This window comes from Apium graveolens, chromosome 4, assembly GCF_009905375.1.
Source record: "Apium graveolens cultivar Ventura chromosome 4, ASM990537v1, whole genome shotgun sequence".
Lineage (NCBI taxonomy): Eukaryota > Viridiplantae > Streptophyta > Magnoliopsida > Apiales > Apiaceae > Apium > Apium graveolens.
Genome location: NC_133650.1, coordinates 77,025,946 through 77,049,073, shown reverse-complemented (window position 1 = coordinate 77,049,073; position 23,128 = coordinate 77,025,946). Strand labels below are relative to the sequence as shown.

The 23,128-nt window shown below is 37.5% G+C and overlaps 1 long non-coding RNA gene and 1 other non-coding gene across 2 annotated transcripts; both read right to left on the bottom strand.

The window, feature by feature from the left end:
• Positions 1-4,051: 4,051 nt before the first annotated feature.
• LOC141722544 (small nucleolar RNA R71) lies at positions 4,052-4,158 on the bottom strand. The gene has a single exon (XR_012575560.1). It is a non-coding gene; the product is annotated as a small nucleolar RNA R71 (small nucleolar RNA).
• Positions 4,159-5,923: 1,765 nt separating this feature from the next.
• Positions 5,924-8,625, bottom strand: LOC141716782 (uncharacterized). Its single transcript, XR_012573353.1, has 5 exons — positions 8,355-8,625; positions 7,527-7,660; positions 6,965-7,136; positions 6,632-6,860; positions 5,924-6,069 (listed from the first exon to the last, which is right to left on the bottom strand). It is a non-coding gene; the product is annotated as an uncharacterized LOC141716782 (long non-coding RNA).
• Between the last annotated feature and the right edge of the window lie 14,503 nt (positions 8,626-23,128).

Sequence of the window (23,128 nt, the reverse complement as noted above, 5' to 3'; positions counted from 1 at the left end):
AATTACCAAACTATTTTTGGTAAGTTTTTTTTTTGTAAAAATACGATCTTTTTAAAAAATTGTAAAAAATACGGTTTGCAATAAAAAAGAAACCAAATATGCAATTGAACTGAAAAAGTACTGGATTTTTTTGTTGCAATTAAGGTTTTATCGGATTGCATTCGGTTGCTGCAAGTTGCAAAATCGTATTTTTGCAAAAAAAAATTGTAAAATCTTATTTTTGTAAAAAAATAAAAAAATGTATTTTTGAAAAAAACTCATTAATTTATTGAATAAAAAAACTTTCAGTCACATCATTATATTATTATAAAATTTCATTTAGGTCACTATTCATTACATTTCGTTAAAAATTTGACGAAAATCAGATTAAATTTGATGATTTGACTTGGATAAATCCATCGTGACATGTACAATTAATTGAATTGGTGTTTTACTCACTAACTTGAAATTTGCAATATGATCATAATCTAATTTGTGAAAACAATAATCGGTGATTATAAAATGAAATAATATAGTCGTTGTCATATAAATAACATGACGATACATAAAAATAATATTGTATGTTATACTTTTTTATACTTAAATTTTACAGAGATCATTAATTTATTATAAACCTTGGACACATTATACAATCAGCAAATAATATATAACCGAATGTATTTTTTACAACTTAAACAACCCACCTGAAATTATAAACATATGTGTTCATATTTCCTTTCCATGAACAAATTAACTTGAAATTTTTAATTTGTATCCCCCCTTATACAAATTAACATAGTTGATTGGTATTGAATAACAATTGATATCAGAGCAAACTTTCAACATACAGAAGGTTTAAAGATCTTGAAAGTACTCGATCAACTATGATGAACAATGAGGTAGAAGCCCAGTTTCCGGTTTTAGATATGGATGTTCTAGAACTGTCTATCATGATCAAGGATGATGACTTAGAGACATCATCAGGAAGCATTCAGAGAAAAGAAAATAAGAAGATAATCAAACTCTGAACAAGAATCCATTGTCGAATAAAAGATTTCAAGGGATGTAGCACAAATCATGAAAGTGTTGAAACTTTCTGTGTGAGGCTTAGATCGGGGAGAAAAAAGATTGTGAACAAGAGGTTATTACCAATGTCCTCTCACCAATATATGATCTTTGTTAGTCCCTAACAATGCAACAAGAATTACAGAAGGGGGGTTGAATGGAATTCTTGAACCTTTTTCACAAATTATAAAATGTTCTATCTTAATAATATATAAGTGTTTGATTTGCAAAGTGCGGAATAAGAAATTAGTAAAATCAAAACACAAGTAATTAAAAACACAAGTCTTTCAAAACTTTCTAGTAGATTTGAATGTATCCATCAGAGATATATATTATATCAAGAGAACTCTGTGTAGCAAGATTAGCTCACAGCTGCTTACAAATATGAACAACTAAGTTTACAGAGAAATGCTAAGGATGCAGCTTACAATTGTTTCTCTGAGATAATGTTCTTGCTTGGTGTTCTTGTTGTTCTATTTGCTACTTCTTGGTTTATATATCACCAAGATTACAAAGTAATAAGACAAGATAATAAAACAAAACCTATCAAGTCTAATACTATGCTGCTTCATTACTCTATTCCAGCATTTTTGAATATCTTCATAATAACATGAAAATGACAATGCTTCTTTGTTCTCTAAAACTCAGTTAAATAGGCTTCCACATTCTTTTTGCATACACTCGATGCATGTGACTGTGTTGTCACTGTCAACAGATGTTTGAATTGATTATTCATCGGGTACATGATCATCCGTCGGGTTGCCTTGTTGATCATCCGTCGATTGGCATTGTTGTTTATCCGTCGGGTAGCTATCTGGCACTTGAATCATTTCATTTATGCAGGATTACAAGACATCATCTATGTACAATTAATCAAGTTATTCTGCATATCTAATCAAAGTCAACATGACTTGAGTGCTACTACTGATAAGTGGTATTTTATACCACTTCGAACGTCTTATAATGGCTTGAATTGATGTCCTGAAATCAAGTATCTTGTATATTTGATGCGTTTTTCTAGTGTTTGTGCATTCCAGGGTGTTCCTTGTGTTTGTGGGGAGATTTTATCAAGAATAAGTCTTAGTATGTGTTTGGCATTGCAAGTGGGAATATAGGAGCAGAATGCAGCAGAAAACGGGAGCAGAACAGAGTATTTTCCAGTAAGGTGCTGGGCGCCCGCTCAGCCTGGCTGGGCGGCCGCTCAAGGGCGCGAATAAGGGCGCGAATTAAAAATCTGATTTTTAGAGTTCTTGTTCTGCTGGACTTCTGACTTCTTAGATGGTTGGGTTTTGTGGGGCTTCTATATAAGTAGTTTTCAGAGACGTTTCACGTGTGTTAAATCGTGGTATTAATCGAGGAGCAAGGAGATAAGGAAGAAGACCGTTTTAGCACATCGCAACGAAGAGGAAGCATAGTTTCTTGTGATTCTTTTATTCGTTGTAACAGTGGATGCTAGTTTTCTTTACCTTGAACCTATTTACTCTTGTGACGTACTCTGGTTTAATATAAGTAGTTTTATTAATTATTCTTGTGTGTTATTATCATGTTTTCATATGAACCCATGGTGACGATGAGTTCAATCATGGGCTAATCGTGATCATGGGGTCGTAACGGATTTGCTATGGAATTCTTTAGTTAGTTGTTTAATACCTTAGTGTGTGCTGATTGTATGATATCTAGTATTGGTTGTGCTTATTAGTCTTATTTGCGTCGCGAACATATAAGATAGGGTGTTAATCTCTTGTGAAGTGACGGTGGAACTTGATATTTAGAACTTGTCATGCTAGCATAGGTTCATGTATGTGTATGCATGATTAGTGGGTAACTCTAACCGTTTTACTTGCCCTGTGTAATCATAAGGAACAACTTGTGCTTAAATCGTTATGATGTCAAATTCTGTAGACATATAGGGTCTCAACATAATTGATGAGTATTCAACTTCTATCTTAATTGTGGGTGCTTGGTAGAATGGTATTAGTACAACGAAAGTTGAGTTTTATCAGTTTAGTGTTGTTCGATTAATATCATCACCGTTACATGCTAAGGGTAATAACAATAACTATTGAAGGAAGTAAAAATGAAGTTATGATCTCATGTGTGTTTAATATTGTTAATTCAAGTATCTGTTAAGTGTTTAATTCTCGTAGTTAATTCTAGTTAATAATTAGTTAATCATTTCTATGTGTTATTGTCTTAATATTGAGAAGTAATCATATATTGGTGAGTAAGTGTTAATTGAACATAATTAGTCCGAGTCTCTGTGGGAACGAACTAGAAAGTATTCTATATTACTTACGAACACGTATACTTATGTGTATTATTAGCGCGTGTTTTCCACCCTAACAAGTTTTTGGCGTCGCTGCCGGGGACTCGGCGTATTTGTTTAGTTTATGTACTTACCATCAGTGGTCATTAGGACTCATTGATTAAGACGTGTTACTTATCGTTTCTAGTTATGTTTCAGGTACTTTAGCGAGCGTTTATGCAAACACATTCTCGTATTCGCAAGAGGACTTTAGATACGGATGAGGAGACAGACTCAGTTCTTGATATTTCGGAGAAGATAGATTTTGAAGATTCGGATAAAAAGAGTGAGCAGAAAGAACCAGTACTCATGGGTGATCGTATAGTTCCGGCAGATCCAGCTCTTATGGACTTTTCTCGGCCTAAAATTGATGACATTCAGTCAAGCATCCTTCATCCGGCTATTCAGGCTAACACTTTTGAAATCAAGCCGGGAACTATTCAGATGGTGCAGAATTCTGTTTCTTTCGGAGGTGCTGCAACTGAAGACCCCAACATGCACATCATGAATTTTTTCGAGATCTGTAGTACTTTCAAATATAATGGTGTGACTGATGAGGCTATCAATCTGAGGCTCTTCCCATTCTCTCTGAGGGATAAAGCTAAGGACTGGTTACATTATGAACCAGCTGGGTCCATCACTACTTGGCAAGATCTTGCGCAAAAGTTTCTGGTAAAGTTCTATCCAATGGCGAAGACTGCAGCTATGAGGAGTGCTCTTACTCAGTTTGCGCAGCAACCAAAAGAATCTATGTGCGAAGCTTGGGAGCGCTACAAGGAGATGTTGAGAAAGTGTCCACATCATGGTATGCCTGACTGGATGGTGATCACTGGTTTCTATAATGGTTTGGGGGCCCAATCTCGACCCTTGCTCGATGCAGCAGCTGGAGGCGCCTTGTGGGACAAAAGCTATACTGAGGCTTATAATCTTATTGAAACTATGGCTGCAAATGAGCATCAAAACCCAACTCAAAGGATGATGTCTGGGATGGTAGCAGGTATTCTGGAAGTTGATGCAGCTACAGCTATTGCAGCGCAGCTCCAAGTGCTGTCTATGAAGGTCGATTCTTTAGCCACCTATGGAGTCAATCAGATAGCTATGGTCTGTGAGCTTTGTGCAGGTTCTCATGCTACGGATCAGTGTTCTCTTGTTAATGAATATGTTCAGTATTTGAACAATTATCAGGGACTGCAGTAGCCTGTGCCAGCTACTTATCATCCTAACAACAGAAATCATCCCAATTTCAGTTGGAGTAATACTCAGAATGCTATTCAGCAACCATATCAGCAAGGCGTAAGTAAACAGTTTAATCCACCTGGATTCCAGCACCCACAACAGTATGCTCAAAGGCAATCATATCCTCAACAAGAAGGTGCTACTCCACCTTCTAGTGCTGATTTCGAGGAACTCAAGCTGTTGTGCAAAAGTCAGGCTGTTTCTATCAAAACCTTGGAAAATCAAATCGGTCAGATAGCCAATGCAGTGCTCAATCGTCAACCTGGCACGCTTCCCAGTGATACTGAAGTTCCAGGCAGGAAGGAAGATAAAGAGCAAGTCAAGGCTATTACCTTAAGGTCTGGAAAAATTGCTGATGCTAAAAAAGCAAAAGACAGAGAAGCTGAAGTTGGTGATGAAGAAGAGAAGCAAAAGGAGAAAGCGGCGGAACCAAGAAAGACTATTGTTAAACACAGTCTTCCTGAGGGTAATACAGGGGAGAAACAGCTCTATCCTCCACCACTTTTCCCTAAGAGATTGCAACAACAAAAATTGGATAAGCAGTTCGGTAAGTTTCTGGAGGTGTTCAAGAAACTTCACATCAACATACCTTTCGCTGAGGCTCTGGAGCAAATGCCTAGTTATGCGAAATTCATGAAGAGTATTCTTTCAAGGAAGGTGAAACTGGATGACCTTGAGACCGTTGCTCTAACGGAAGAGTGCAGTGATGTGCTGCAACAGAAATTACCTCCAAAGCTTAAAGATCCAGGTAGCACTACACCATATATGGCCTCTAGCAACACCCAAAAAAAAGTGTAAAAATGGCCAAAAAGTGTTACCTAAAGCAAAAAATTGGGCTATGGTTACACTTTTTTGAAAATTTGATGGTGTTGGATTTGCTCGTGCTACAATAGGGGTCTATAGTAACACTTTTAGAACCTTTAATAACATAGATAAAAGTGTAACCAAAGACCCCCTATGGTTACACTTTGAGTAACTATGGTAACACCAAACAGGTGTAACCATAATTCTATTACAACACCCTTAAACCTTTAGTAACACCAAAAAACATGTTACAATAAACTCTTTTACAATATTATTTTTGCTATTGTAACACAATACTATAAAATAATTAAATTTTTTTGGTTACATATTTATCGTTTATTGTAACACCTTTTTTTATAAACACTCTAGTCTTGTCTCTAGTGTAACACTCTTGTATATATTATAATATTTTTTATTGTTTTTCCAACATAAAAATTTCATTAAATGACACTTTGAAAACTTAAAATCTTAAATACATATTTAACTTAATATCGTTATTCAAAGTTCAAATTCAACAAATACAAAGTTCCAACTCAACAAAAATAAAACAGCTTTTGATGCAGGTTCTTCTTGAGAAGTAGACTTTGAGAATTTACTCCTATTTGTAACTTTCACCCGGACATTTAAAGGTTTTCAAATATCAGCTTTCCCCTCCCTTGTTCTAGCTCCATCATCTGTTCCTATATAATATTTATACATAATACATAAAATGTTAAAAAATAACAAGAGAAAAGCATATGTGCTAACACTTTTAGAGCTCGAAAAAGTAGAATTTTGTTACAAAAAATTTCTGCTGAAACAATTAATAACAATTTTTATACAAAATTGTGAGGTACAAGTTGATAAGATTGTAAAAAGAAGCTGTAGATAATTAATAACTGGTTTATAGTCTAAACATATGTCTACTATTCAATACACGACATTCTTAGGTACTAAATCTGTTCTAAAACTTCAAACTTATGCAATTTCTTTAATATTTTGTGGTTAAGTATTTAAACCATAATGCTCCATCACTTTCAATTTCTCTAAGCTATTCTATAATTCATCATCTGCAGCATGCAAGACCATATACCAGCGAACTAAAAAATTCATCCTGCTCAGATTTAATTAAAAAAAAAATATTAGTCATCTTTATCCCAAGTGATTCATGCATCGACAAAGGAGATAAGGGTGTGGAACTGATCCTTTTTCATGTGAAAAAAATAGAAATATGAGAAAATATATAGGAAGAGAAGAGCATACCAGCCTCAAGAAATCTCCTTGTTTTTTCTCCTCTACTTCGATAGCTCTATCGAGAATACCACATGGTGTAGCACTGATGACATATTCTATACGAGATGCATATTTGGTATGATTTGAAACATATACGTGTGTGTGTTTGGGCGAAAAATTTCAGTACTTTGCCTTATCCTGATCCAAGTAGAAGGATTATATCGTGACTGAAGTAGCTGAGGAAATTCTGATTGATCAACTGAACAGACAAAGCAAAATGAAGAAGAGATTATCCCGATATTCAATGTGCATCATATTTTTTAGTATGTATAGAGTTCTTCTTTGTAATTTTAAGGCACTTACCATTCTTGAATCGTAATTCCCTACAGCTAACTTTAGCTTTTCATCTTCGGACCTAGTTGACCTTGATATTCCTTTAATTTCTGGCACTGCCCATATTCTACCAACAACTACAAGTCCCATAACATAGATTTTGTGCATATGCCTTGCATACATGAGCTTCCACCGGTCCCAACTGATATTAAGTTATGTAACAGTAACATATGAGAAACTAAAAATGCAAAAAAGTTTCAATTCATATCATTCATCAGATGAGAAAAATAGTAATCACATATTACTTAAGCACAAGTTTCTTAGCAGTTTCATTGATATCTCCATATTCAACACATATTGTGCCTAGTTTTCTATAGCCAGTGGCGTATTCCAACTTGCCTTGATGACATACCCCATTCTTTGGAAAAGGGGTATAGATATCTATAAAAGTGAGACTGAGTTATATAAAGAAGAAAATCATGTAATGTGATTAGTACAAAACCCAAGTAGTTACCACGAAACTTTTAAGCACATTAAGTAGATTATCAATTGCCATAAGAATAGGTTATAATGTGAGATTATAAGTTCTTACAATATTGGCTCAAGTTTATTGTACTCAGCTGAGACCATGAAGTATTTAGTGTTGAAATGTTGAACTCATTTCTCCGCAATCTCTTTATTGTCTCTATACCCAACTGTTGCTTCTCTAAATTTCTCGATAGCAATCTGCATAGCCAACATTCCATAGTTAATTAATCTACATTTTCAACAGCTTCGTCTAAATACTCAAACAGAACATCTGTAACAAAAAACGGTTCACATTACTTTATCAGCAATATTGGCCCCCATAAACACGTAACAGCTAATCCTCCATAAACTAATGTAGGGTAACACATACCAACATGGTTGCATCTTTCACCGCATAATTACCCCAAAACTAGTTTACCAACAGTCTTATTATCTACTTAAACATATACGCTCACAATTAAAGATATATTTCAATCATAGTACCAAATCAGTACCTACATTTTCAAGGTCTGGAACTGCAAGAACATTTTGGCTAAATCAACATAAGATTCTAAAAAGGTATTCTTATAATCATATTAAAAAATAGTTACATCACAAAAATCATGCATTAAACACAATAATAGATATAAAATCAAACAATTATAGCAAATAAATACAAACTTTGGAAAGTTAGATAAATTAATAAAGCAACAAACCATGAAAAGAATCGAACTTTAAAGTGTGGGAAACAATAAGTTTAGCAGCCACATTCCCCCAATTGTCAGTCCCAACAACATTAACTCTTAATTTTGTGGGCATTTTAATTTGGGAAGCAACAGCTTCAGTAAGAGCCATGAAAATTGAGAGACGGAGAGGGAGAGAGAGAGAGAGAGAGAGAGAGAGAGGAACCTACATCAGAATGAGAAAAATTCGGCGATTCAGTCACGATTGAAAACCCCAATTACTCAAACCCTAAACCTGATTGAGAAAAGCTCGATTGAAAAGAAAGCCCTAATTACTCAAACCCTATATCGGACTGAGAAAAGCCCCAATTTTTGAACCCTAATTCACCTCAAGCCCAGCTCAAACCTAACAACTATAACCCAACTGAGAAGACTCTGATTCCCTAATTCATCTTCTGCAATAGCTCTGAACCAACTGTTTGAAGAGAGTGTTTGTGTATGTTTTTGAGATGTGTTTCTGATATTTAGGACAGAACAAATGAGCGGGATATTAGTTAAATTTGGGCCGCCCAAAAAATTGGTCCAAAAAAGAACCGCCTAAATGTTGTCCATAGAGAAAAAAAAGAACCGCCTAAAATTTCAGTTCTATGGTAACACATTTTTTGATATCAATGCTAACATTTTTTTTATGTTACAATAGCAATTTCCTCCTGCCTATGGTAACACTTTCTAATCTCTACTGCAACGTTAAAAAAATATGTTAGCTTAGATCAATTTTGGGGGATGTATGGTAACATTTTTGCTTGTAACACCAAAAAAAGTGTTGGGAGAGGCCATATATGGTGTAGTGTAGCTTCACCATTCCTTGCACCATTGGCAAGTTATCTTTTGATAAATGCTTGTGCGATTTGGGAGTAAGCATCAATCTGATTCCGCTGTCTATCTTCAAAAAGTTGAATTTGCCTGATCCAAAGCCCACCTACATGTCTCTACAATTGGCTGATCGTTCTATTACATATCCACAAGGCATAGTGGAGGACATGTTAGTAAAGGTAGATAAGCTCTTCTTCCCTGCAGACTTTGTCATTTTGGATTTCGAGGAAGATAAGAAGATCCCCATAATCTTGGGAAGACCTTTCTTGGCTACAGGCCGTACCTTGATAGATGTGCAGAAAGGAGAACTTACTATGAGGGTGCATGATCAGGATGTGACATTCAATGTATTCAAAGCAATGAAATTCCCTACAGAAGACGAGGAGTGCTTAAAGGTGGATTTGATTGATTCTGCGGTAACTTCAGAACTTGATCATATGCTAATGTCTGACGCATTAGAGAAAGCCTTAGTGGGGGAGTTTGACAGTGATGATGAGGATGACAATGAGGAACTACAATATCTAAATGCTTCTCCTTGGAGGCGAAAGCTAGACATGCCATTTGAATCTCTTGGTACTTCTAATCTCAAGAATGCTGAAGGAAAGCTCAAACCATCTATTGAGGAAGCACCTACTTTAGAGCTTAAACCATTGCCTGAACACTTGAGGTATGCCTTTTTAGGTGATGCATCTACTTTACCTGTTATTATTGCATCTGACCTTTCAGGTAGTGAGGAGGACAAGCTCTTGAGGATTTTGAGAGAATTTAAATCGGCTATTGGATGGACTATAGCAGATATCAAAGGCATCAGCCCTTCATACTGCATGCATAAAATTCTGCTAGAAGAAGGTAGTAAGCCAACTGTTGAGCAACAACGACGACTTAATCCTATCATTAAAGAAGTGGTGAAGAAAGAAATTCTGAAGTGGCTGGATGCAGGAATCATATATCCTATTTCTGACAGTTCTTGGGTGAGCCTCGTGCAATGTGTACCTAAGAAAGGAGGTATTACTGTGGTAGCAAATGAGAAGAACGAGCTCATCCCCACTCGAACAGTCACAGGATGGAGGGTATGCATGGATTACAGAAAATTGAACAAGGCCACGAGAAAGGATCACTTGTCTCTTCCATTTATTGATCAGATGCTTGATAGGTTGGCCGGTCATGAGTATTATTGTCTTCTGGATGGCTATTCGGGGTATAATCAGATTTACATTGCACCAGAGGATCAAGAAAAGACTACCTTCACTTGTCCATTTGGCACGTTCGCTTTTCGCAGAGTTTCATTTGGCTTATGTGGCGCACCTGCCACTTTTCAGAGATGTATGATGACTATATTCTCTGATATGATTGGAAATAATGTCGAAGTGTTCATGGACGACTTCTCCGTCTTTGGACATTCGTATGAATGTTTGAATAATCTTCGTGCGGTGCTCAAAAGGTGTGTGGAAACTAATTTGGTGCTCAATTGGGAAAAATGTCACTTTATGGTGCATGAAGGCATTATTCTTGGGCATAAGGTCTCTAGCAAGGGTCTTGAGGTGGACAAAGCCAAGATGGGAGTCATTGAAAATCTTCCACCACCTATTTCTGTGAAAGGAATCCGTAGTTTTCTTGGTCATGCGGGTTTTTATCGGCATTTCATTAAGGACTTCTCGAAAATATCTAAGCCGTTGTGCAACTTGCTCGAGAAGTATGTGCCTTTCAAATTTGATGATGAATGCTTGGCAGCATTCGAGACTCTCAAGAAGAGTTTGATAACAGCACCGGTTATTACGGCACCTGATTGGACAGAGCCTTTTGAGATAATGTGTGATGCGAGTGATTATGCAGTGGGAGCAGTTCTTGGGCAGCGCAAGAATAATCTTTTTCATGTATTCTACTATGCTAGTAAGACTCTAAATGGAGCTCAAATGAACTACACCACTACTGAGAAGGAGCTCTTTGCTATAGTCTTTGGTTTCGAAAAATTTCGATCTTATCTGCTTGGGACAAAGGTGACAGTATTCACTGATCATGCGGCCATTCACTATTTGGTTTCTAAGAAGGATTCGAAGCCTAGACTTATTCGTTAGGTGCTCTTGCTACAAGAATTTGATTTAGAGATCAAGGATCGAAAAGGTACTGAGAATCAAGTAGCTGACCATCTCTCTAGATTGGAGAATACCGATTCTACTTCACATGATAAGACATTGATCAACGAATCTTTTCCGGATGAGCAGTTATTCGCAGTTCAGGAGGAAGAGCCATGGTTCGCAGATATTGTGAACTATCTTGTCAGCAATATAATGCCTCATAATATGAATACAGCTCAAAAGAAGAAGTTTCCGCATGAAGTGAAGTGGTACATGTGGGATGAACCGTATTTGTTTAGACAAGGAGCTGACCAGATCATCAGGAGATGTATCCCATTATGTGAGACTGGGGGGGATATTACGAGACTTCCACTCCACAGTTTATGGTGGACATTATGGTGGTGAAAAGACAACAGCTCGTATTCTGCAAGCAGGTTTTTTCTGGCCTACTTTGTTTAAGGATGCACATCAATTTGTTTTAAGGTATGATCGTTGCCAAAGAGTGGGGAATCTTACGAGGAAGGATGAGATGCCGTTAAATGTGATGCTTGAAGTCGAGGTCTTTGATGTTTGGGGAATCGATTTCATGGGACCATTTGTCTCATCCTGTAATAATTAGTACATCTTGCTGGCAGTCGATTATGTCTCAAAATGGGTAGAAGTCAAGGCTCTACCGATGAATGATGTAAAGGTAGTGTTGAATTTTCTTCATAAGCAGATTTTCACAAGGTTTGGAACGCCACGAGTAGTCATAAGTGATGAGGGGTCGCATTTTTGCAATCGTAAGTTCACTTCTATGATGCAGCGCTACAATGTGAATCATCGTGTTGCTGCTGCCTATCATCCACAAACGAATGGTCAAGTGGAAGTGTCTAATAGAGAGATCAAGCGCATTCTATAGAAAGTTATTTGTCCATAAATGAAGGATTGGTCTTTAAAGCTCGATGAAGCTGTTTGGGCTTATAGAACAGCATACAAGACTCCACTTGGGATGTCCCCGTTTCAACTTATTTATGGTAAGTGATGTCATTTACCTGTGGAGCTTGAACATAAGGCTTATTGGGTATTGAAGAAGTTGAACCTTGATCTAGATGCAGCTGGGAAGAAGCGAATGCTTCAGTTAAATGAACTTGATGAATTTTGACTCCAAGCGTACGAGAACAACAAAATGTACAAGGAAAAAGTGAAAAGGTCAGGAAGCTATATCATAAGTCATTTATGCCGGGGCAGCAAGTTCTTTTATTCAACTCTCGTCTCCGACTTTTTCCTGGAAAGTTGAAATCAAGGTGGTCTAGACCTTTTATTGTCAAAACTGTGTTTCCAAATGGAGCGGTGGAGATTTTTGAGAATGATCCGGGCCAAGTATTCAAGGTTAATAGTTAGCGTTTGAAGCATTACTATGGGGACACGGCAAACCGGGAAGTGGTTAGTGCCATTGTATTGTCAACTTGAGCAAGGTACATTACGTCAAGTTAATGCCTCCTAAGAAGCGCTTCTTAGGAGGCAACCCGAGATTTGTTGTTATAGGAACCCTTAAAGGTCAGTAACCTATCCAAAAAACATAAAAAAATATCAGAAAAAAGGGCAAGAAAAAAATATTTTTCCAGAGACCACCTGAGCGCCCGCTCAGCCTTGCTGGGCGGCTGCTCAGGATGCTGGGCGCCCACTCAGCTCAGCTGGGCGGCCGCTCAGGACCCGTCTGCCTGAATTTTTTTTAAGCCTAATAAAAATCCAAAAAAATCAGAAAACACAAAAAAAATAAAAACACAACCCACTACCCACGAATCCTTTTCCCATAAACCCACGTTTTTAACCCTCAACCCCACTCCTAACCAAATTTTAACCCTAATCTCTACCCTATATATACATACAACTATTCCATATACTCCCCCATACACTTTCAACCTTAAAACTCTATCCCATATTCAAAAAGACAAATCTTAAACACTTTTTCTCAGTTTCAATGGTACCCAAGAGATCCAGGACTATTGATAGTAGCAGCACTGTTCCTATTGCTGATTCTTCGAGGGGTACTGCTGCGAGACCTCATTTGTTTGATAGGGCTGCTGAGGAGGAGTATACTAGGCTTCTGGGAAAGCCAATTTTGAAGGAGAGGGGATTCTTACCATCGGGGAGGGATGGTGAGTTGTTGCCGATGATTGCTGAAAAGGGTTGGATTTCTTTTTGTGAGTCGCCGGAGGTGGTTCCGATGAGCGTGGTTCGCGAGTTTTATGCGAACGCAAAGGCTGAAAAGAATGGGTTTACTGTTGTTCATGGGCTTACGGTGGATTATCATCCTGAGGCGATTCGTCGTGTGATTGGGCAGCAACAGAGGAAGCCCACGGAGGAGAATTGGAATGAGAAGCCCTCCGAGGAGTTTGATTTGGATTTGATTTATGCTACTCTCTGTCAACCGGGCATGGTTTGGAAGTTCAAGACTGGGACTAATGAGTATCGTTCTTTTTCGGCGATTGCGATGAATAGGTATGCCCGTGCATGGAATGCCTTTATTTTTGCTAATATTCTGCCTACTTCACATGCACATGAGGTTACAGTTGAGGGAGCAAGGTTGTTATGGGGTATTTTGAATGAGGAGTATTATGTGGACCTTGGTGAGTTCATCTACCAAGGAATTCTGAAGTTTTTGAGGGGAGCGAAGCACATGAACATCCCTTATGCATCTAATGTCACGAAGCTATGCCGAGCAGTGGTAGTTCATTGGCCTTCTCACGAGCAGTTGTAGATGCTGGTCGCTCCCATTGATTCAGGGACTCTGAATGCGATGCATGAGTGAACGGGTGGAGAGCCCGAGGAGCATGGGCTGGGTTATCATCTTCCAGGAGGACGTCCAGCAGCTGGTGCTACCATGGCTAGGCCGTGATGAGGCAACTCCTATATTCGAAGCAATATGCTTGTTAGGTATAGGTGCTTTTCTTCTAGTATTCAAGGCTCTTTATTTTGGTGGTGGATCTTCTAGAGCTCAGGAGGGTGTTGGGATGGCTGATGCCCAGTATTGGAGGCTGTCGAGGAGGATGGACGATATGTACGAGACGCATAGTAGGTTTGCTCAGGAGCTCACCCTTGCACTTGGGACTGCTTTTAGAGGCCTTGGAGCTGACATCCAGTGGCCCGTTTTTGGTGAGGACTCTGCTTATCCGCCTCTTGATACTCCACCCTCTGAGGGTGATGATGATGATTTCTCCGAGTAGGTATACCATGTGTTCCTTTCTACTACTTTCACTGGGGACAGTGAAGATTTTAAGTTTGGGGGTGGTAGTTAAGGAATATTTTTGTGTGTGTGTCATATAGTTGCATATTCATGATAGTTTAGTTTATATAATTGCATATTTTTGCCATATAGTTTTTTTGTTTTTTTATTTTATAGCTTTAGTTATCATGTCATTTAGCTCATGCATTTACCATGATCCCTTTTGCATTGCTTTACCAATTGATTTGTGATATTGATGCGAGTGTAGTGATAGCGTTAGAGTGATGTTGAGTCTTGTAGGATGACATGCATGCTAGAAACACTTATAATTTCACTAAGTCTTAGAGTATGCTTAAGGACTAGATTGTTGTCATGGTTTGATGGTTTATGAGGTTAATCTATTGATTATGCTTAGAATTTATAATAGGTTCTTAATGATAAAAGGCATGAAAAGAAAATATTGGAGTAAAAATTGGAATTCATTGCTAATTATGGCTAGGCGTCAAATGGCTAGTAGCCGGCTCGTATTTTTATGCGAGTAGTCTAGGGTTGAGCAAGATGGAGCGAAACGCACTTGCTCAGAAATTTAAAAAAAAAAGAAGAGAGAAAAAATTAGAAAAAAAGAAAGAAAAAAAAAGAAAAAAAAATTTAAAAAGTTAATGCATAATTGATCACGAGTGGCCTCTTTGGTATTCGAGTTATTAAGTTCTTAGAGGACTTTGTGCCTAGTGACCTAAGGCTTTTATAGTCTGGGATCCGCTAACCTAACGCTCGCTAAATGGATGCCATTGTATAAGTCTTTTGTGGACCTCACTCATTGCACGGTCAAATAAGCATTGTTGTTATGTTGAATAAAAAGCATGATTCCACAATAAGCTCCAGTAATCTTGAAGTGTTTAAGTCATTTTGTGCCTAGAATTTATTCTTCGTATAATCATGTGATTACCTTGAGGATAGTCGAGTTATGATAATTGATCTAGTTTCGAAGCATATCTGTTAAGCATCAGCACACACCACGATTCTGGTTGTATGTTAGTTTGCATGATTTTATAGATCTTTATTCGCCTAATTGCATTTGTTGAGATATCATAAGTTGGTTGGTTTGGTCGTAGTGAGGGGGATCGCTGCATTTCATATAGATTGCATTCAAGCATGTTTTTGTTTTGTTTTTGAGTCTGTGACGCTTGAGGACAAGCATCGATTTAAGTTTGGGGGTGTGATAAGTGGCATTTTATACCACTTAGAACGTCTTATAATGGCTTGAATTGATGTCTTGAAATCAAGTATTTTGTGTATTTGATGCATTTTTGTAGTGTTTGTGCTTTCCAGGGTGTTCCTTGTGTTTGTGGGGAGATTTCATCAAGAATAAGCCTTAGTATGTGTTTGGCATTGCAAGTGGGAAGATAGGAGCTGAATACAGCAGAGAACGGGAGCAAAACAGATCATTTTCCAGTAAGGTGCTGGGCGCCCGCTCAGCCTGGCCGGGCGGCCGCTCAGGAAGCTGGGCGCCCGCTCAGGATTGCTGGGCGGCCGCTTAGATGGCTGGGTTTTGTGGGGCTTCTATATAAGTAGTTTTCAGAGACGTTTCACGTGTGTTGAATTGTGTTATTAATCTTGGAGCAATGAGATAAGGAAGAAGACCATTTTAGCACATCACAACGAAGAGGAAGCATAGTTTCTTGTGATTCTTTTATTAGTTGTAACGGATTTGCTATGGAATTCTTTAGTTAGTTGTTTAATACCTTAGTGTGTGCTGATTGTATGATATCTAGTATTGGTTGTGCTTATTAGTCTTATTTGCGTCACGAACATATAAGATAGGGTGTTAATCTCTTGTGAAGTGACGGTGGAACTTGATATTTAGAACTTGCCATGCTAGCATAGGTTCATGTATGTGTATGCATGATTAGTGGGTAACTCTAACCGTTTTACTTGCCCTGTGTAATCATAAGGAACAACTTGTGCTTAAATCGTTATGTTGTCAAATTCTGTAGACATATAGGGTCTCAACATAATTGATGAGTATTCAACTTCTATCTTAATTGTGGGTGCTTGGTAGAATGGTATTAGTACAATGAAAGTTGAGTTTTATCAGTTTAGTGTTGTTCGATTAATATCATCACCGTTACATGCTAAGGGTAATAACAGTAACTATTGAAGGAAGTAGTAATGAAGTTATGATCTCATGTGTGTTTAATATTGTTAATTCAAGTGTCTGTTAAGTGTTTAATTCTCGTAGTTAATTCTAGTTAATAATTAGTTAATCATTTCTATGTGTTATTGTCTTAACATTGAGAAGTAATCATACATTGGTGAGTAAGTATTAATTGAACATAATTAGTCTGAGTCTCTGTGGGAACGAACTAGAAAGTATTCTATATTACTTGCGAACGCGTATACTTGCGTGTATTATTAGCACATGTTTTCCGCTCTAACAACTACATAATCTAAATAAGGTTTATGTAGAAATGTGCTACAGACTCATTATTACACAAGCTATTCACTCGATGGATAATTAATCATCATCCGTCGGGACTATATTGAGTCATCCGTCGGGACTATATTCCTTATCCGTCGAGTGCTACATTTTTCACTAAGTAAAATCTACTAAGGTGTTTTGTTAATGAAATCATCAAGTTCACAACATATCCACAACAATCTCCCCCAATTTATGTCTTCTGGAATTGTAGCCATAAATTAAGAGAAACTTGATGATAACAAAACACCCTAAAATTACAACTTTAAAAGTAAGTAGATAAAACTGTAAAGTGCTTCAAATAACAAAATGCACAAAGATTAGCTCACAGTCATTTTCAAGGTGCTCCTCTAGCCTGAGCAGATTAATCTAATTCCTTGAAGATCTGGATCTCTTTCCAAGCTTTCGGTTGTTTTCTTCTATCTGATTTTGGAGTTGTCTGTAGAATTCATGTTCATCAGATTCTGAGAGATTTAGCTTTTCTTGCATTTCCAAAAGAGTTTCATTGCTAGAGATGCTCAATTGATCTTCTAATCTGAAAAATCTTCTAACTTCTTTGTCACCCATGAGCTCCATCAGCAAGTAGGGCATTAAATGCACTCTACTCCCTGTGTAAGGAATGGTTAGAGTATTTGGGAGTGCATCTTTAGCTCTAATACTCCTCAGTTCTTCAATCTTCATTAGAACAAGTCTTCTTGCAGTTAAATTGAATCTAAAGCTATTCTTGAATGATGAATAAACCTTTATCAGCACAGATTGGCTTTCTTGAAGGATCCTGTGAAGTGGCCATTGAATCTCCTTTCCTCCCTTGTACTTGAAAACTAACCTTTCACGTAGAGTCCTGTAGGCATCAATCCCTCTAACTTCTTCCAGTTCATCTAGATAGAGGTTTAGATCAGAGAATTCCTTGATGTCACATAAGTACATGTAATCTCCCTTGTTGACTTTGGATTGAGCTTTGGATTTGAGAGATTTGGATTTGAGAGGTGATAGCTTCACTTTTTTTACTGCTCTTGACTTTGTTCTCTTTGGCTTGTTAAGGATTGGAAAATTGAAGTCAGGAATTGGTAGACTTTCCCAGTCTATAAGTTCATCCTTAGGCACAATAGGTTCACCATGAATGTTCCTGTAAGGATCCACCACCTTAATGTATTCAAATACCACTGAGGGTTTTGATGCTTGAATTGTAGTTGGAGTGGATTCCTTGGGAAACTGATCCTCCAATTCCTTACCAACAAAGTTTAATTTCCTTTTGGTTCTTTTGTCCAATTCCTTGTATCTTTGAGATTTCTTTTGTTGTGGTTCAACTTGCTTCTTTGGATCTTGAGATTCAGTGATTTCAGATGGCTGAGCAGGAATTTGTTGTGTTGGTTTCACAGCTTGTAGCTTGACCAAGATAGCAGCTTGCTCTTTCTTTTGTTTAGCCTTTTTAGCATCTAGAGTAGCTTGCTTCTTTTCTTGCTTCAATCTTGCCTTTTCTTCTCTCTTTGCTTCAGCAAATTGAGGATGTCCAGCCACCACACAAATTTCTTTAGCATTCCTGAAAACTTTAGCAATTCTCCTTTTTAAAGTTGAATCAGCTGGATCCTTGTAGATTACAATGGATCTTGACAACAGTTTCTTCTCATCAGGATTTGGTGTCTCATACACTGTATCCAAAGGGTTCTTTAGTGATGATTTTGGACAGTTCACCCTTAGCTTCAAAAGTACTTCAGCCTTTGGAGATTTAATACAGGATGGTTATCCTCTTTCTAGATAGTTCATGCTCATTTCATTCATAGAGATTTGCCTGACTTGAGAGTGATGAATGGCTGACTTTTCTGGCTTCTTTGCTAGCCCAAACTTCTTTTGAATATCCTCATCAATTTTCTCCCAGTTGATTGGCTTCAACTGCTCCTTTTCAGCTGCTCTTATATTGGCTGCTGCTTCATTTATCAGATCAATATTGTCCTTAGCTGGTGGCTTTGAGATAGTAATTGTAGGCACAATTACTTTGCTAACTTGAATGTTGAGCACTCTTTGCTCCCCCTTACTCCTAGAACTCTCTATCTCCCCTTTTTTTGTTATCATCAAGCTGAGTGGGGGAGGAGGTTTGTGCATCCACCAATTTCTGAAGCAAGTCTGTCTGTTAAACTTGATGTAGATGAATTGCTGTAAGAGATGCTTCCATTGCTGTCATTCTTGTATCCAAGGCATCTATCTTTATGGTAAGATCAGAATTTTTCCTGAGTTGTCTCTTAATGTCAAGCATTGTAGCTTCTGGAAGTTTAATGTCCATCTTGTCAGAAATGGCCTTTTTCATCTCATCAATATCATCTTTGATAGTGTTGACATCTCGAGCATGTTGAAAGCCTTGGATTTGTTGTAGTTTCATAGAAGCAAGATGTGCTTGAAGGAGCTTTTTGGTGTTAGCTTTTGTGGTGGTTTGGAGAGCAAAATTTGTCTGATCTATGAGTTGAATCAGGGTTGTCTTGAAGTAGTGTTCATCACAGTGCTTTGAAAAATGCCCAAGATGGCATGCTTGATCTTGAACTAGAGCCTACTTCTCCCCCTATGTCCAATGGCTCTTCTTCACTATCTCCACCTTCACCTCCAAAGAATTCTTCTGAACCACCAGTCTCATAATCAACATGACCAGCTGTAGAGGGCAAAGCTGTGATGACATCCTTAGCTCTTAGCATTGACTGTGTTGTGTGCACCAAGTTGAGCATCCTTTCTGTATTATCATTACCCTGTTCAGCTAGAAGTTGATATGCTGGAATAGGGTGATTAAATGTCTCAGCATCAAGGGAGGTAGAATCTATAACAGCTTGAGGTTGCTGAGATAGTCCCTCCCTGTCTGCATTCTGGACATTCATTAACTCACTTGCAATGACATCCACCCTTATATCTCCTGTACCTGCATTTCTCTCATTATCTCTCTTTTATTGCATTAAGGTCTCACCTTGGCTCCTCACCCTCACACCCTCACCTTCACCATCTAAGGTGGGACTCCTCACACTCTCTTTTACCAATCTTGAAGAATTTGGTGTTTGAGGTGCTTCTATAACTAAAGATTTTGGCTGTGACTCCACATTTAATGGAGCCACATCAAACTGACTTTGAAAAGGTGCAGTGTCTGTGTCTTTACCAGTAGTTTGCACAGTGTGTGAACCCTGTGCATCCCCAAGGGTTTTTGGTTTCTTCTTTCTAGTATAGGTTTGGGGTGAGCTTGTGTCCCTTACCCTTTTGGCCTGTGCTCTTGGCTGAGAGCTTTGTTCAATAGTCACATCCTTTTGGGAGGATGCATTTAGCAATGAGCTTATTTCCTTATTAAGCACTGAAGTCTGTTGGGAAACTGCAGTGTGACTAGGCTGGGAAACACTCACCTCTCCAACCTTATCCTTAGGTTTTTTTTATGTTCACCCTGTCCCTAACCTACCTTACCCACCTTCACACTCCCCTCTTTAGATTTGGTGGATTTTATAACTAGCATCTTTTGAAAGATACCAGAGGGCGCTTTCTTTGACTTGGATTTAGAAATTTTGTATGGTTTAGTAGCTTGGGTAGGCAACTGTTGGGTCATTGACACAGTTGCCATAGTTACACTAGAATGCAAAGAAATTTGGGAGGTTGGAAGAGTAGAGGCAGATGAAATTACCTCACTTACCTGAGGTGCTTCCATTACAGGGAAATAGAAGAGTGGCACCTCTTTGTGATGGTTTTCCCTGTTCAAATCTGCAATAATTCTTCTTTCTTGAACCCAACAATCTAATTTGTTGGTTGGGTTCTCAAGCACAATTTCCTCAGAGAAGTGGTTAGCAAGCATCATGAAAAATCTAGCATAATAAACATTTTTACCCCTTTTATTTAACTCCCCTAACTTAAACCCCAACTCAAACAAAACAAGATCACTAAAATTAAAGTACTTATCAGTATCTAGCATGTAAAGCATAGAGATATTGGCAGAATCAAAATTACTGATTTTACCAGAGAATACCTTAGTAACTACATCACATAGATAACTCCATTCCTTTCTAAGACCCAACCTCCTAATTTCACTTAACTTAGAAGTAGAGAGTGCATAGTTCATGGAGTTAAGCATATTAACAATGTCAGTGTCTGTGTGTGGTGAAGTTACAGTATTATCAGGAATTTTGAAATATGCTTTAACAACATCACTATTAATACAGAATTCCTTACCTTTAATAGTGAGTGTGATGATCTTATCAGTTGAGTTGTACACAGCAGTTGACCACATTTCTTCAACAACCTCACAGAAGATGGTGGGTGATTCTAGCATGGCATAGTTGAGTTTGCAGTTCTTCACAAAATCCATCATTTTGTGGTAGTCAACAGATTGTTGAATCCCCTTGTTTACTAGAGCCGTGAAGTTGTTCTTCTCATAGATAAATTCAGTTTGTGACATGATCTTGACGACTGGTGTCATTGTTAGAGAGTGGAAATTGCAGAGATAGAGATGATAATTGCTTTTGAGAAAGAGAGAATTTAGAGCAGATGATTTGAGAATGATAAAAGAAAAGCAATGAAAATGAATTATGCTTTTATTCTATCTCAAAAATAATTGTCAAAAATAATAAAGTAAAATAAAGTAACCAATAAGAATTGCCCAAAATAGCCATTTAAAAATATACTGTAAAAATTCCTTCAATTATCTGTCGTGTTATACTTGCAAACTGTAAGTATACTCGATGGATAATGTTCAGGGAATTAACGGCTAGGATTCAGACAATTCGACGTATGAGGATAAATCAGTTATCCGTCGAGTCATAAAATATTACAGAAAAATAATTGATTTTATTAACAAAATGTATACCGATGGATGATCAAATTCGATAGATAGTGATTATTCGTCGAGATGTAAATTTTGACTTAGCCAAAATTTCATCCATGACCTAAAAATCAATTAAATTTCTGGCTGCATTACAACTTGCAAAAAATCTATAAAGATTCAAGAGTAATTTAGCATACCTAACTCACTTACCAACCTTGAAAAGGTGGATTCATCCAGTGGCTTGGTAAATATATCTGCAAGCTGCTTTTCACTTGGAACAAAATGTAGTTCCATATTACCATTAATTACATGTTCCCTTATGAAGTGGTACTTGATGTCTATGTGCTTTATCCTTGAATGCTGTACTGGATTTTCAGTGATGGCAATTGCACTTGTGTTATCACAGAAAATAGGAATCCTTTCAACTTGCATACCATAGTCTAGCAATTGATTTTTCATCCACAATATATGTGCACAGCAACTGCCAGCAGCAATATATTCAGCTTCAGCTGTAGAAGGAGAAACTGAATTTTACTTTTTACTGAACCCGGACACAAGCTTGTTTCCTAGAAATTGACAGGTTCCTGTTGTACTTTTTCTATCAATTCTACAACCTGCATAATCTGTATCTGAATAACCAGTTAGATCAAAACTAAAATCTCTAGGGTACCAAATGCCAAGTTTTGGTGTTCCCTTGAGACATCTGAAAATTCTCTTAATAACTACTAAGTTAGATTCTCTAGGATCAGCCTGAAATCTAGCACACAAATATGTAGCAAAAATTATATCTGGCCTACTAGCTGTTAAGTACAGAAGTGAGGCAACCATGCCCCTATAACTTGAAATATCCACAGACTTTTTAGTAGTGTTTAAATCAAGATTAGTTGCAGTGGCCATGGGAGTTTTTGCAGATGTGTAATCCATTAGATCAAACTTCTTCAAAAGATCATAAATGTATTTAGTTTGACTAATGAATATTCCATCACTAACTTGCTTAACTTGCAAACCAAGAAAGTAAGTTAGTTCTCCCATCATACTCATTTCATACTTACTTTGCATCAATTTGGCAAACTTTTTGCAAAGTTTTTCATCTATAGAGCCAAAAATAACGTCATCTACATAAATTTGAACAAGTATACTAGAGCCATTAACATTTCTAAAGAAAAGAGTTTTGTCTACAGTACCTCTAGTGAAGTGATTCTCTAAATGAAACTTTGACAAAGTGTCATAACAGGCTCTAGGAGCTTGCTTCAGTGCATAAAGTGCTTTCAAAAGATAGTAAACATATTCTGGAAAATTTGGATCTTCAAAACCAGGAGGCTGACTGACATAGACTTCCTCCTCCAAATCTCCATTCAGAAAGGCACTTTTGACATCCATTTGATAGATTTGAAATTGGCATGGGCTGCATAGGCTAAGAAGATTATGATGGCTTCAAGTCTTGCAACAGGAGCAAATGTTTCATCAAAATCTATTCCTTCTTGTTTACAATAGCCCTTAGCAACCAATCTAGCTTTTTTCCTGACTATTATGCTATTTTTCATCCATCTTGTTTCTGAATACCCATTTGGTGTCTATTAAATTCTTTCCTTTAGGCT